This window comes from Vespa mandarinia, chromosome 4, assembly GCF_050613455.1.
Source record: "Vespa mandarinia isolate Hongniang chromosome 4, ASM5061345v1, whole genome shotgun sequence".
In the NCBI taxonomy this organism is placed as follows: domain Eukaryota; kingdom Metazoa; phylum Arthropoda; class Insecta; order Hymenoptera; family Vespidae; genus Vespa; species Vespa mandarinia.
Window position 1 is genome coordinate 7042415 of NC_140813.1, and position 13376 is coordinate 7055790.

The 13376-nt window shown below is 32.3% G+C and overlaps 1 long non-coding RNA gene across 1 annotated transcript; it reads right to left on the reverse strand.

The window, feature by feature from the left end:
* Positions 1 to 1659: 1659 nt before the first annotated feature.
* On the reverse strand, positions 1660 to 2624 carry LOC118442929 (uncharacterized). The gene is made up of 3 exons (XR_004838521.2): positions 2515 to 2624; positions 1973 to 2132; positions 1660 to 1849 (listed from the first exon to the last, which is right to left on the reverse strand). It is a non-coding gene; the product is annotated as an uncharacterized LOC118442929 (long non-coding RNA).
* Between the last annotated feature and the right edge of the window lie 10752 nt (positions 2625 to 13376).

The window sequence follows — 13376 nt, forward strand, 5'->3', positions numbered from 1 at the left end:
AGTACAAACTTTTATTAATATCTTCTTCTTGTTAAAACCAGATTGTTTTTTTCATTAAAATATTTTGTAACAAACTATCGGATACTCATATATATATATATATATATATATATATATATATATATATATATATATATACTATATATGAGTATCAGTAATAGCAAAGAGTGCTTCTAGTGTTGCACTCTCGAAAAAGCGAATCATTTTTCAAAATGCATCGTATTCGAGAATGAAACGATAATTCCAGTCGATTTATCCTATTTCATGTTTTCTATGCTTCATGAACGCGTTTTCCTGGATCGATTTGTTGCTCGGTTCACTAAAGATTATGAATTTCTTTTTCTCTAAGTTGTGCCAAAAAACTGAAAATCCAGAAGTGACTTTAGTGAAAGCAGTGAACCGGCATCGAGAAAATATCTTTGCCCTCTCGCCAGATGCTATCCAGCTTTTCCGTATCGCCGAGTAAACGACTTCGAATCGGTTCTGTGTTGTATTCCACATACCAGTAAAATTTTTGTTTTTACATTGGTCAATGGCAACTCGATATCTTTGCTTATACATTCGAATCTTTCAAGATCGTATCATTTTCTCAAGAATGGAGATTGATGAGAATAAAAGATCTATTGATTAAATTAATCCAAGTAATCTTTTTTATACTTACGTATAAAATTTTATTTATATCTTTTACGTATTACTATATTTTACGTATAATATTTTTCTTTATATCTTTACATAAGTTGAATATACCTATTTATGGTTTTTATTTTTTTTTTTTCTTTCAAAGGATTAACATCGTATTTGTAAGACATCCATTTTTTTTAATAAAAAAAGAAAAATTCCATTTAAGAATAAATTTCGTTACCATTGACGATTCAAGTAATTATGAGTAATGTATCGAACATATATTCGTTATGAGCAAAAAGCCAGCGGTTATGCAATTTTAGGAACATTATTTTGCGAAGGCTGCACGAAATGTTGGGCGTAACCGCATATTGGCTAGTACAGGTATATATATATATATATATATATATATATATATATATGTGTAAATGCGTAATGTATATGTATCTATAGCTTAAGTAAAAATATACCGCGAAAATGGAACTTCGATTTATCATTCCCTTTTGCAAGATAATTCAAAGTATTACGCAGAAGTGAAAGAAAAAAAAAGAGAACATAATATCAGGGGTGTTCCTAGAAATTACTTTCTCGTTTTTTTATTTCTTTTTCTCTATCGATTTTATTTACCACCCATTGTTCGTTATCTTTGAACAGAACAGCTACGGTAAAAGTTACATTATCGATAAGAGACTTTAAGAGGAAAAGTCGTTTTCCATTAACATGGCTTACATCTTATAAGAAGCACCTACGATAATTTTTTTACTTCCTCTTGCAATCATAGTTTTCCGTTTGACTAAAGATTTAATTGAAATAGGTTGCGTTTACGCGAAAGAGAAACGCCTCTTGAATTTAATTCTTCAGACATTTCTTTGAGCCTTGATCGTCTTACAGGGTTAAGTATCCTTGAGAATTTTTATCGTATTGTAGGAATTTAGAAACATATCACTATGATACAGAAAATTGAAATGTCATGGATGTGACAGTGAAAAGGATTTCAGAGGTACTATATTATGTGATTTAAAATAAGTACGAGGATCATTTTAAATAAAGAATTTTTTATTCTATTTACTGAGATATTATAAGATACATGTGAATAAAGTACGTAAGTCAGTACTATTTAAAAGCATCTCGTTATATTATACTATTTGTTTTCTAAAGACAATATGTTATTATCAAATCGCAAATCAATTTAATAAGAAATCCTTCCTTCGTATTTCAGATGTTAGATCTATAACAAAGACAAAATATAACTTGAAGAATAAATTTCAAAAATAATAATAAGTATCAGATAATACTTAGCATTCTTTTCTTTTGTTTTTTCGAATAAAATAAAATTCATTGATTGACTCACTTTTGGAAAAGGCAGAGGCAGCTTGCCTTTGAGATTAAATGTTCCGTAGCCAGGGAACTGAGGAAACCTACGCCTCTTTGGAACAGCATGTGCACAAACTGCCAGTATTACTAACATCAAGATCACAAGAAAGTTTGTTAGTTTCATCTTGACTAGTGATCTATAAAAGGAAGATGAAGATCGTAAGTTTGTAAAGTTAAAAAAAAAAAATAAGTTTTAACTTGATAGATAGTATAACATCTACATAACAAGTTTAAACTACCTATGTAGTTTACCTATTACTAGAACACTATAAAAATTAAACTGATCTTTTCAACGATAATAGAATGATAATGATTATTATTATTCTCACAAGAGCTGTTTTTATTTTTCTTTCCCCAATGATATATCGTCAAATTTTCATTACAAGAAGTGAAAAGAGAAAAAACTAATTCAAGATCAAAATGTAAGATCAAAATATAAGAAAAAATTACAATTAACGTATAATTTTTATATAAAAGATTTGTTGAAAAAAAAATCACCAATGAAGAGAATATACTCACTTTTGCCTACTACGAACTCAGAATTGTACGATAAAATAAACGGAATGAATACGTTTATATATCGTTGCGCGTATTTATTTATAAATTAATGTACAATATATATATATATATATATATATATATATATATATATATATATATACGTAAGAGAAAGAAAGAAATATGTAAATACATATGAGAAAGAAAGAGTCAGATTGAGAGATCAAGATGAGAGTAGAGGGGAGGAGTGAAATCGGGAAAGAACATGCTGCTTTATCTGCAATATGGACTTATCAAATCTATGTTGATAGACAATGACCCGAACTATTTTCGTAATGAAAAATACAGCAATTGCGTCATACCTCGTAGTATGCATGTGTATATAGTAGCAATATTAGCGGTCAATAATAAACCGCAGCATAAGCAACGGGAATTACCATTAAAAGTACACACAAAGTAAATTCTTTTATTTTCAGCTGCTGCTTTTTCGATGATTTCGCATACCAATTCGTATGAGCGAATCTATAATTCCCAATGGGGAAAATACAGCTCAGTGAAGAACTTTTGGATCTTTTTCCTATGATTGCAAATTCGTGAAAATTACGTTATTAAATTAATTAATAAATTATTATTATTATTGTTATTATTAAAAAGATAATTATGATTGTAGTTATAATATGATTATAATATGGTGTGTGTGAGAAAGTAAACTGATACAAAATATATATTTTAATTCTTTTTTCATTAATATTTATTTACTTTTAACGAAATGATTGTAATTGGATATTGTGATATTTAAATTGTAGTATTTGGAATTGAATATTTAAAATTTGAATTTTTTCATTATTCGAAAAGTATCGAATGAATGTATATATTTAAATTATTTTAAATTAACAACAAAAGAAAATATAACGATTAAAAGTGTGTTTCATGTTAAATAGTTTAACTGTTTAACAACAATCAAACTAGTTAAAAGTCGATGCAATTTAGATCATGCGAAGAGAATTCTCCGGAAAATGATTCCACAGTTGCGTTAACAGAAGATACGCGTTACTTTAAAGGCAAAGAAGATAATTAGACTTAGGAGTTGGGTCCGTACGTGAATGAACGAAACTCACTAGGTTTGGATTAATTACAGTGAATACCATTGCAAGATAGACATACATAAGTATAGATATATATATATATATATATATATATATATATATATATACCTATAGGTATATTCGGTTTTGACTTTTGGCAAAGCTTTCCCAAAGAGCATTACTACAGTGGATGTGTGTAAAGGGAGATGACGATGAAGTGAATGCTCTTGAAAAAGAAGATCAAAACATCAAGTATCATTATACCATTTTACTCCCTTGAATTCTCGAGATGCAATTAGAGGCCCGGCAGACATCGTAGCCGAGAAAGAAGAAACAAACTTTTTGATAGAACAAGTGGGAGGAGAATAGTAAAAGGTGGCGATAAATACATATTATATAAATACATATATATGTATATATATTTTATTATATGTGTATATATATATATATATATATATATATATATATATATAGATGGATAGATAAAGAATGGGAGAAACAAGAAGAGGGGAAAAAGACAGAGTCAATTCGCTTTTGTCGACCATATAGCTTTTCCAATTTTGTACGCAGTAGAGCTGTCTCTCGTGCCGCTTTGCATTATTCATGTCGGCCCACTTGCACGCGTACCAGTTTCCGGGTCCGCTCTTCTTCCCTTGCTCTCAGTTTCCGGTGCTTATCACATCATGGTGCATTAATACTGCGTGTACAGCATGCACGTGGTCCAGCTCGATACGTACGTTATTTTATACTCAGCGTTTCATTTTGATCCGAATCGAACATTATTATGACTTTCATGAACGTACATAGGTACAAGGAGATACACAAATGTCAATATATATTTTATTATTTACAAATTAATTACAATTTTAAAGAAAGTCTATGACGATTTTTCAACAATTTTATAAATTATGATTTTTCGTTTACATTAAATTAGATTGATCGTTACTTAAATTTAAAAATCCATTTGGCATTAACCCGTGAAAATTGTACTATCGTTGGATCTGTTTGTCGGCTAACGTCGAGTAATATTTCATTGACTTTTAATATTAAAATTATCGTGATCTACGCGTTTAATCGAAGTTATAAATTCTCTTATACATACATGCTTCTTTTATAGAGTTTTTTTTTAAATCAATTATGTAAGTAAAAGACTCATAATCCGAAAATATAACCAATTATCATTCTATTATTACGTAGAGTATGAAAGGACATTCTTGTATTCGTGATAACTATAATAAAAGATAAAATACCCAATAGTAATTATCTGACTTTTTGTAGTATGAACTGTAGTAATCTTCTTTTCTCTCCTTTATTTTTCTATTTTCTCTCTTCTATAATTATCAACTAATCCTCAAAACTTTTACTCCCTTTTGGAGATGTTACATCAAAAGCATTGATATATAATTAGGAACTAAATTATCGGAGACAGTCATTGATATAATCGTTCGAGTATACTCTTGCGTTTCTATACAAAATGACATTTCCTATTACAGAATCATATATTTTCGTATTTAGACTAATGCTCCTTTCGCTGCTAATTTCGTATATAATACGTATTTCTCTCTCTTTCTCTATTCTTTTTTTTACTCATGAACATAAGTACATAGGTAAGTAAATATCATCTAGGTAAGGTAATAGACCCTTATCTCATGTTATTTCTCTCGTGCGGCAATATGGTTGAATCTAATCGCAATTCATTAGACTAAAACCGCAAGTAGATGAGCTCTGTACAAAAGCATAACAGAAGCAGCCGCATCAAACGCAGCCATAATGCTTTTTAGAAATGTTTATTATAGATACGTAATTGATCATGTAAATGGTAATTTTCGATGAGAAAAAGAAGGGAAAAGTTGCTTGGCAAATTCGTACAGGTTTATTTGACATTTACTCTTTTTCAATTTTTTATTATATCTTTACTGTACAAGAGTGTATAAATGTAAGTGCAATTATTACATCTGCTTTTTTAATTCGATGAATTTACCTCACTCGAGGTTTCTTTCATCTGATTTATTTCATTGAACGAACTTTTCTTCATATTACTTGCTCAGGAGAGTATACCACGTCTTGCAGGTACTTTCCTACGTTCCATATATGTTCATTGAAACGACTGTGAAACTATTTTTCTTTTCCTTGATGCTACTTAACGACGAAGTTAGTTCATTGCCATTGGCTACCAAGCACTTTAATAAGCTCCCAACGTGAAGCAAAGATAAGCTGTCCGAAAGATTTATCATCGTTTGAACTGAAACGCGCTATAGACGAAGAAGAATAAGCTTGGAAATACTGGTGTTAGATGGAGATGGAGATGGATCTTTGCGATTTTGCAAAGAATGTGAGGCGACCGATTTGTAGTTCTCCTTCTTGGTTTTCACGATATAACGTACGGCAATAAACAAAGAAATTGATCTTTTGAAATGAACGTCAACGGGTTTTCTATCGCTATTAGCTTCGTAGACTTCCGAAAAATTCGTGATCGATCTTATACAATCGAATAGGAGAATTTGATTTAATTCTTCGGAGTGACTCGTTTAATCAAAAACAATGGAAGCGATTACCACTTCGCCAATTTTTGTGCCAGTTCGTCGGAAAATCGACTGGTCAGAAATGCAATATATTCGAGTATCGATTTCTTTTTCTCTCTGTCTCTTCCTCTATCTTTCTTTAGCTAGCGCATGCGTTTTTCCTTTCCTTCTTTTTCGTTATTGTCTGCTCTTTTCCTTTTTTCTTGTTTTTTTTTTCTTTTTTTGTCAAAATACGAAGTGAAATACGAGAGGGAGAGAGAAAGAGAGAGAGAGAGAGAGAGAGAGAGAAATTAGCAGCAGTAACGCGCCATAGACCATGTTGAAAAAGCTATAGATGAACTCTTTCAATGTATTTCAAGCTTTTGATCGTTCCTTTATTTATCATTCTCTGAATAGGAGTTTAGAATCACTTTTTAGACTGTCACCTTCCTATATAAAATATATTTCATATACACAGTGTATCATTTATTATTATTCCAATTAATTGCAAATTATTTACGATTAATGATAATTATTTATGAATTATATAAGCAAATAGAAAAGATATGTGCTTGAAAGTATAATATATAAAAAGATAAGTATTTTCGAATTTGACATTTTTCGTGTAAATGCTATCATTGTTTTAAAGAATAATGTATTTGAGATTTCTTGAAGGATATAAAAGTATTTAAAACAATGGAAGATAGAATTCATTTTTTAAAAGATGTCACGTTTAGAAATTTAACGTATGTTTGTTAAAATAGTTTGATAATTTTTTATAATATTATGTTTAAAGGTTCCGAGAAAATCTTCTTTCATATATAAAATATTTTATTTAAAATCACATTGCGTTCGTTTATTCACGTTGAAAAATTCACCTTTTATATACGATTGAATAATAATCTATGAAACCGTGAATTTCTCTTTCTTTTCATTTTTCAAAATGTATTGATTGAAGATTTTTCGCGCTTCTACACATTCTACCATCCGTAAACCAACCATGCGTTATCGTAGAGAGACCATCCTTTCTATCCCATTCCATTCCTTCTACTCTTTTCACAAACATCGCTGTCGCCATTGCTGACCTCCCGGATTCTATCGTTCTACGTCACTATTAAAACAATTGTGAAAAGCTTTTTGTTTCGAGCTTCAAATCTGTAAACTTTACAGAGAATAGCAATAGAATTTACTTCCAGATAATATTTCAGAAGCGGGTATTGTAAAATTTTACTCTATTCTCAACGATACTCATAACTCGTACCATTCAAATCACTAACAAAAATCTATTTCAGCATGATTGAAATATTGTTTATTTATTTCGTTTATCGAAAAAAAAAAATAATTTAACATTTGATTAGTGAAAATTTTACCTTATATTAATAAGCTTATAGTATGTTTTACATTTTCTTCAATTTCAATCACAGACAATTTAGAATCAAGGAAATATGTTTACGAAAATAGTACATCGTATGTATTTGTAAGATGAAAATTACCTACACAATACTATCGTCTTTCCTTATTCATCTTCGGAAGAGAGGGCATTGCTTGAATTTGGATGCAATAAATCCCTTCTCTTATCCACTTCCAACGCATAACATGTTCATCGAGTTAGATAGGGAAAGTCAGGGATAGAGGGGAGGTCACATCTTCTGCAGATAATAATAATTCTATTTCTCTTGTTTGAAAGCAATACGTCCTTCGCAGATTTACCTACCTAGATTAATGTCTGTTTGGTGAACGTACCGAGTCGAAATTTCCTCTCACCTCTCATTCTCTCCCTTTGCCCCTATTCGTGTCTCTCTCGTTTTCCGTGTACACAATCCTATGCTAGATATAATTGTACCCGTGCTGAGTATCGCCATTTCTGTTTTACTCCTCTACGCGGATCAATATTAACGGTGATATTGGGTCTCGAAATTGGTGGCACCGGACCGTTCAGCAAACAAAATGAAATAAACAAAACTATAGCCGAACCGGCACGAGGTTATCCTGCAGACCAGCGGTTATCCTGCAACGGTTGAGGATGCATGGACGCGTCATGTTATTTTATGTGTTTGCGATCAGCAATTCTGTAAACATTTTCACGGTACCGACGCCGTTGCACGCATATAATATAGATTATACGTAAAAAATGATAACTGCCTCATTGGAAAAAAGATTTCATGACTAATCACTGTTCATGAAGATGCTCGAAATGATCTAATCATAAATTAATATTTCGAAATTTTTCTTTGATAAACAATTAAATTAGAATTTGCAATAAAAAAAAAGATATAAGCAAGAACTAAATTAAATAACAATTTGTTATGTACATAAGTTTTATCCTTCATTTGTGTTTATATGTAAACGTCAATCTAACGTCAGTCAATATTATCCTTCTAATCGTATAGAAATTTCTACGAATAATTTTAATGCACGAATGCGACGATAAAAATATCAGTAAGAACATATAAGTGTAATATTCCATAAATGAATAATATTCGTAGAGATATTGAAAGGTATATTCAAATGGTATACATATATAAGACTACATATAGATTAAGAAATATGATTCAGCATTTAAAAAATATATATATATTACTTGTTAAGTTGACAATAGATAAATCATGCTTAATCCAAATATATTGAAAAATTGAACTTGAAAAAATTATAATTTTCAAAAGCAAGAAAAGTAAGTCACTATAATTATCAAGATCAAAAATCTCTTATATTATTCTGTCAAGTTCAATGCTTAGTACATACTAATTAAGTATTTTTCATTTAGTCCTATAAGTATTGTATGCCTTCCAAGTCCTAAATCCTTATTCCAACAACCTGTATAACGATTGAGAGCGGAAAGTAGCAGGAAAACGAGAAGAGTCGCCGTTATTCGTTTAAGCATTATGTAGAAAAGAGGGGTCGAGATGGTATACAAGTGGAAAAGCCGTGTCAACTGTGTCACAACTACCAACAGAACTGACTGTTGTGGCAAGGATGGGTGGATAGGAATCTAGAGGGTGAAAAACGGTATAGGACTGCATTTGACTTTCGTATCACAGTGAAGTAGTCATAAGCGTTTAAATGACTTCTTGTTCGCGAAGCACCGTCTGTAGTCATTCAACCTTATTCTTGAAACGAAACGAGGATGGAAAAGAGCAGTACATTTCTCTTCGAGCTTCAAGAGTGTCGTTTCATCGACGATTTTAAAGTACGCGTTCTCATGATCGTTCTCCTCCAGCTTTTTATAAGTGACGTCACGTTCAAAAAGACCATGAGATATATATATATATATATATATATATATATATATAGACAGATAGAGAGAGAGAGAGAGAGAGACAAAGAAAGAGAGGGAGAGAGAGAGAGAGAAAGGAAGTCAAGTAGAAAAATTTTATAATCGATAACGATCGACGAATAAGTTTTCAGCTATTCTCGATAATCCATGTTATTATCACTCCATATCGTTGAACAGGACTCACATTGTGACGTAATACAGAATGGTACAAATGAGAAGAAACTTAAATAACATAGAAGAGTTTACATATGTATATATATTACTATGATTAATTAATTGTATTACGGTAATGATAACAATTTTAGGTGAATTTTGTATCGATATACTGTATTGAATTAGTTGAGTTCTGCGTAACGATCATTATGTCGTGTAAAATCAACAAATACCCACGGCAAGCGTATGCATTCATTTATGTAGAGTATAATGAAAACATGAATCGAAAACAACAATAACTCATACAATAATTATGATGATTTTAAAAAATATTAGAAGACTGATATCTTACCAGTGTAGGATTCTCGGAAATTAAGATGCTATCGCGACAAAGAAATATACTCGTTTGTTTATTTTTAATCTTGAAAGCTGTCGCAAATCCTATGGCAAGGACATGTAAATAAATAAGCGAATGAGTATACGAGGTTATTAAGAATAAGAGTAAGGTATGAAGAGCAGTTGGTAATAGCGTGCGATACGGATTAGATCGTCAGCAAAGTTAAATAAAATGTTATACTATTTTATTTTTACAATAGAAGATGGGCATCGTATTGATCATTTGGATAATGCATAATTGGCATTAATGGCCAATCGTTACAAAATTTGATAACTTCGGTGACTAAAATCTCAGCTTTGTCCTTGTATATAATAGATCTTCGGTGAGATTATACGCTATTATGTATGATTGAGAAATACATATGTGTATATATATGTGATCGGTTTATATATTTTTTTGATTCATTGATAGAGATGCTTGAGAAAAGAAAAGATAAAGTCCGAATGGAAGCGAACATACGCATTCATGTTAGGTTATAAGAGGGATAGTAAGAGAGAGAGAGAGAGAGAGAGAGAGAGAGAGGGAGAGAGAGGGAGAGAGAGGGAGAGAGAGGGAGAGAGAGGGAGAGAGAGGGAGAGAGAGGGAGAGAGAGGGAGAGAGAGGGAGAGAGAGAGAGAGGGAGAGAGAGAGAGAGAGGGAGAGAGAGAGAGAGAGAAAGAAAAGGAAAGATGTATACGATGTCGTGAATACTCACATAAGTGATAGTGTCCTAGGTTAGGTCATTAAATTATAAAGGAAAGCGGGCTATTAGACTATATAATAGTACTATTAGAGAGTAAGAGAAAGATAGAGATAGATAAATAGATAAATAGATAGAGAAGAGGAGAGAGAGAGAGAAAGAGAGAGATATATATAAAGAGAAGGGTTGAAGAGAAAGGTTGAAGGGAAGAAGCTGCAGGAGGCTGCTGAAACTAAAACGGTTGAAGCCGTGGTGAAACACGGTCGAAAAGGATGCTGCTGTACCACCCTCGACGTTTCGACGTTCGACGACGACGACGACGACGACGACGACGACGACGACGATGAGGATGAGTACGAGGACGAGGAAGATGGTGATAGCTGTGTGAAGAGGGAATGAGAGGACGTAGTTATCGCTATAGATAGTACTCCGTTGAAAGCCTGTCCTTGCATTCCTTGCTAACCTCGTTATGTCACCCACTCAACTTAACCACTAGATCGCGTATATACTACGAAAGTCAGAGAGGGAAAGAGAAAGAGGAGAGAGAGAGAGAGAGAGAGAGAAGAATACAGATAGAAGAATAGAAAGGGTCGTGAAACCTGCACACACGAATGTGTGTGTGTGTGTGTGAGAGAGAGAGAGAAAGAACGATAGGATGAAAGCGTGAAATGAGAAGAGAGTCGGGAGAAAGGAAAGTGCGTTTCCGGCCTCACGAGTGCACTCCTTATCGTCTATGAAATGATGTAAGAAGGTACCACGCTGTTATTAAAAAAAGAAGTAAGTGTAATGTCTATTATAAAATAAATAAAATATTAAAGTCCGAGTTATAAATATTTTTGATTGTTTAATCTGATAAGTATTCCATTAAAATCTAATTTATTGATGAAATTGGATAAAATCAAGCTCGTGAATAAAAATATTGAGAAATTTCTAAGAAGGATAATAATCATACATCGAGTTAATGAATCGAATAAACGGGGAAATTGAGATTGTTTGATATCGAAGAATTGGACATCAAAGTGTTAGAGTTATTTAATTTGAAGTAAACAATCTTTTTTTTGGATATTTAAAGATCATTTTCAATAAATATATCATAAGCTATACATTAATTTATGTTTATGATACGTTTTAGAAGGTAGCATTATTTATCGACAATGGAGTTGTAAACATTCCAGAAAATTTAATCTCATAGCTACATGATGATAATATTAAGTTAGCTAAGTTAGCGAGAGAATGTTAATGGCAAGGGAATTATTACGAACACCAAGATCATCGACATACATAATTCTCTACGACGTTTCCCGAGCATCGTGATACTTAAGCCGAAGTATTAGCATATATATACATAGCCATACGTAATCATACATGTTTAGCATATAGCACCGTTGCGAATACGTTAAACATTGCCGTCGCGTTTAGCGCGGCGAATAATAATTGCGTGCACGTGTGCGCTGGAAGGTTGGAAGGCATAGCCAGGAGATCAGCGCGCGTGCTCCGGAGTCGAAATCGAAATAGGAAGAACACAGAATTTAAATCGGTGACGTAGATTGGGATATTAGAGTGTCCATAGAGAGATATGTTTATATGTGCTAAATAATTTATAATTCAATTCCCGAAGGTACCATACTCTCTAATTATACGTTACTTCGTAGTTGAACAACATTCCCAGTGGCAATTAGCCACTGTTGACAAACGCAATTTCGTAGATGTAACTTTGTGGTCGTAGAGAAATCGAAGAGAAGAGGTCGAGGAGGAGATACAGAGTTGATTATGGTGAAGGTAAAGAGGAGGCAAGTATCGGCTCGTGATATGGTTCTCTACATCGTGGCTAGTCTAGGTACCGTCAAGCGAATGTGGCATTCTCTATAGAGAGAAAGTGCTCTTCGTGTCATCGAAGTAGATCGAAGCAGACCCTTTCTACGCATCTCGTACGGATGCACTTGTTTACTGATAGGGAGATGCTAGCCTGCATATATGTATGTAGGTACTATGTCGTCTTCGATACTATACTCTCTTCTCTCTGAAACGCCGACTCTTCCGTTCAATCACGAGGCACTTCCGTCCTATCCCAGAGGACGACTTCTACGGAAACTCGGACACTCTGGACACATTGATATCATCTTCGTGGGCATTTATAGCCTCTAATGGAGGAACGTCCTACTTTGAGGATACTTTTAGGTATACGTGATATGGAATTCGTTCTTGCGATCTCAAGTGAGATTTACCGCTTTCTCTATCCGGTTTCTGTCGAGCAAATAATTATTTATCATGTTATGTATCTTGAGTTAGAGAAATTTATTAAATATCGTTGATTATATAGATAGGTTATAAAAGATAAAAGAAATTTTTATAAGTATATTCATTTGAAAATTCACGTAATATTTGGATAAAATTATTAGATTGTAAAAATAAAATTATTTCTATTCGTATATGTCCTATATTACAGGAATTATTACAATATAATACCAAAACTGAATTTTGCAAAATATCGATGGATTTATGATCTGTAATCACTCGAGTACATTATCTATCTAGAGAAATTATGCTTTTAATATTTTTAGTTTATTATTTATAATTTTACTCTCTTGTTCTATTCGAAAACAAGATAGGCAAGTTTCTACGAAATGTATCTTTAACATTTTTAACTTTACCATACTTTCCCTATTTTATTTTCCTTGTGGCTCTTCACGTTTGGTGAAGCCCCAAAAGTACCTCTGAGATTGCCTCTTCACAAGAAGTATATACGCATAGTATGTTAAGAATACTGAAGTTGTTTCGAGTTTCTCATTTACAT